The following is a 4,051-nucleotide window of genomic DNA, read 5'->3' as shown; positions in this document are numbered from 1 at the left end:
TGCATATAGTTGCCTTACTCGAGCGCTCAGCATCTCCGACATTGTACAAAAAACTTCCATTTGCAAAGAAACGCAGCGCAACATATAAGGGTTTCATATCAGGCTATATTAAAGATGTTCACACCAAACGCTGAGACCAGAGAGATGAGCAGACGACCAACTGGAGTTTATTTCATTACACATGAACATACAGAACTCAGAAAACCATCAATGCAGCTCTCCTTCAACTTCACACCTATTTATACCAAAAGCAGACGTGACTTCCTGCCTGTGTTTTTTGGCACTTTCGTGAGAAAAATGATCACTTGGACTTTGACCAATGGGTGTAGATGTCTCTGCACCATTTGGACATTTATTAATGTCTGCTGTGTGTGGTGTACTTTGCTCCCCCCTTTCCTAATATTTCCAGGTGTCTCCTGTTTGTCTGGTGGCCTAATGCTTTTTGGGTGGGTCAATGACCAGCGCAGGTCAAACCAATCCAGTAAAAGTTTTGTTTTCCCAGAGATTATAACCAGAACTTTCGAAAACATTTCCTTTAAGGAAGATTGTTTTCAACTATCCATTGGTGTTGTGCAACCTTTAATGTTTTGTTTATTACTTCGCACAATTCCACACGCTCATCATATTTTCGCTTCTACAAACACACAATATCTGCTGGGATGTGAGAGCATGGCTACAATTGGTAATGCTACAAATGTAAGGACGGATTAGTTTGTGTATGTAGACGATGGACTGTGACGTGAAACGGTACCGCTCAAAAAGATAATTGTCTTGGAAATGCTAGAACATCTACACGCGGTCTGATAAACATCTCCACACGAATATTTAATTCTCTGCACAGTAATGCTGCACCTTCATCCACGGGATCGTTAACAAAAGGACGTGCCGAAACACAAATTCTGGCGAAACTGATTCACAGCATGTGTCTGACTTCAGTGTTACAAGAGAAAAGGTTCGTGTTGTAACCGCCTTCCTCTACATCAGCATCAGTTGATGATACGGTGACACCAAAGACTATAAAATCTTTCTTCAATCAGGAATCCTGAATATATATGAAGAGCTGAGACACAGAATAAAAGCTGAAAGTGGGCAAAAGACTGGAAAAACAACCTCAACTCGAACCCAAATACAGGAAACCTGCATCAGTTTGTGTCCTTGCTGCTTCTAATGCTCGCTTTGATCCACTCAACAAAGAGCCGGCCATTAAACCTGCCCCCCCCCCCCACCCCCCACCCCCGCCCCCAGAAGACCTCCACTCTGTGCAGATGTGACAAAGACCCTGCTGAGGTAAAGTATCTCAAGCCCTTTTCAGATATGTAACCCTGCAGCTCTCATCTGTAGCCGCTCTGTAAAAACAGCAGGTCAGGGTTTAGGTCTTTCAGAGTGCAGTCCTGTAAAGAGGGGTCACCTGTAGGCCAGTATCTGGGTGCTGATGCACATATAGAATGTGAATATTGTATTAAGAGAGACTTGAAAATATCTGAGCCTGTAAAGGATTTGGCAGCAATTTTCTTTATTTTTCTTCTTGTCAACAAATCTTCATGTTTGGATCCAAACCAACAATGAACTGATCTACTAACCAGTACTGTGTGTGTGTGTGTATCAAAGCCTGATATTTCTTATTAAAAACACATCAGTGAGTCACAGCGCTGCACCGGGTGACATGTTCCTTCATCTATTAGAACAGTGGTAATCGTAACTCGTTTAGAAACATCTGGCGATAAGATAGAAACCCCCCACTGAGCTTTGCTAGCTTGTTGTGCTACATATCACAACTTCCTGACTGTGTGCTGAAGTTCTTTGAGAAATTTATGATGTAGTACAAAGTCAAGAGGTTGTGATATGTAGCACAACAAGCTAGCAAAGCTCTGTAAACAGAACCACTTCAATATATTAGATATACAACATGTAAATAAGACAAATAACACTTTTTAGCCACGGTGTCACCGTGTGTGACGGCAATTCACCTCTTTGGTTCAGACTAAGATATAATCTGATGATAAAACATTATTTGTTGTTATCCAGTTTCACTGATAATTCTGTTTCAATTACACATGATGAAGTAATGATTAAAGGGGCAATATCAATACAAGAAGAAAAAGATGGTAGCAGAGAGAAGCATTGATATGAAAATGTCTGAGGATGTGTAACATTCATTTGTGGCTAAAAATGAGGAGTCAGGCTGATGCTCGATCAACCAGCTCCACAGTAAAGCAGAACTTTGCGTTAAACCTGCAATAATTGATTTTTTTTGTCTACTAGTTTTCATCAGAAACAAGTTGTTGTAAAGGCTGTTGATTGATACGCCAGTGCTCCCTTGTGGTGAAAGTGCGCAACTGCACCAGTGTGTACGTGAAAAGTTGCCGTTCATTGTAAATACACTAAGCAAGAAGCACACTGTCAGAACGAGAGGGAAGTGGACATTACTGCATCCAAGTGGTGTTAGCTGTGTGTGTCTCTGACGAACTGTGAGTAAAGGAAGTTTTTATGGACTGAACGGGACATTCAGTGAGACTTTCATGGCATATTTGTTAATTCACTAATGCTGTTAGCTTCCGGTATATCTGCTAAGCTAAGCTATTATACATGTGGCTCAGTAATGTTAATACTAGCTACTGCCTGTTGCTAGACTGTTAGTTTTGCATTGTTGGTATTCTGGTGATTGAGTAAAGGAGGGGGAGTCTGTGTAATTAGTTTAATAGCTTACCTGTTCATGTGTTGATCACGTTTATATGAGCCATAACAGTAATTTGAACGTAAGTAATTTAAGTTGAGTGTATTAGGTTGTCTGATTCTTATTATGTTTGGCACTTTGTATGTGTTTCTGTTATAGACCACATACAGTCACACCTCCTTCAACTCTGCACCTGTAAGCCCAAATGGTTGCAATACTGTGCTGTTTTTACATGAGAAGCAGTAAAGAAGAGTTAACTGCATCCGAGCGTCCTGCGTGTTCTGACCGACACTCCAAGGGAAACGTCACTCTTACTCAACCAACACCTATACAGTCCTAAATGAACAGCTACAGAATACAAGTGGTGAACATAATGCTGACGTATCATCATCTTTTAAGTTGATATGTTGAGCTTGTTAGCAAACAGTTGCTTATTTCCACATCCAGCAGTTACGGAGCAACATTATCATTCATGTGGAGTCGTGTTTCTGTCCACCTGGTGAATGTAAGTCCAATATTCACTCTCTTTTAGCTCTGTTTTTGGTCTCCACCAACTCCTGAGGGAAATATCTGGCTCTTTAGCTGCTAAATGCTCCACTATGTTCACCAGCTAGTCTACAGCTAACTGTGTCTGTTTGTCGTTTGGTGCTGAGCAGGTAGTGTACAGCGGCTTTTTACAGTTTTTTCTCCAAAAACGACACTATGAGACGCTGAGAGTGAACCAGAACAGTAAAGTTGCAGCCGGACAGATAAACAATGAGCTAAATTCACTATAAAGCTCCGTAAAGCCAAGAGGAGCTGCAGAGTCTCTGATAATTCTCTGTAGGTTCATCACTATGAACCACAACCAACACATTACACACTGACATTATTAAAAAAGTGTTGTAATATTCCTTTAAACACAGATAATGTGCTAATAGAGTGTAATAAGCCAAACATGTTGTGAACCAAAGAGAAGCTTGATGGCATGAAACAACAGTCAATGAATCAAAGGCTGCAACTAACAATTATTGTCATTATTGATTCATCTGCTGATCACTTTGTCGATTCATTGAGTAATCACTTTTTGATGTCACACTCCAGGGTGAAGCTTTTTAATGTCTTCTTTTGTCTCAGCAACACTACAAAACCTAAAGATAATCAATTTACTATAACAAACAACAAAGAAAAGCATCAAATCATCACATTTGAGCTGAAACCAGCAAACTTTTTGGCATATTTGCTTAAAAAAACTTTATGCTTTATTATCAAAACAGCTGCTAATTGTTGCAGCTCTAAATGAACCCCAGACCTTCAACATGTCTTTATTATCCACCGTATGTACAGACTGTAAACCTTCAGTGACACAGTGCTGATCTTCAGGGTTGTGTGTATGTG

This window comes from Thunnus albacares, chromosome 1 (assembly GCF_914725855.1).
Source record: "Thunnus albacares chromosome 1, fThuAlb1.1, whole genome shotgun sequence".
In the NCBI taxonomy this organism is placed as follows: Eukaryota; Metazoa; Chordata; class Actinopteri; order Scombriformes; family Scombridae; genus Thunnus; species Thunnus albacares.
The sequence above is the reverse complement of the archived record's forward strand: the minus strand, read 5'-3'. Positions refer to the sequence as shown.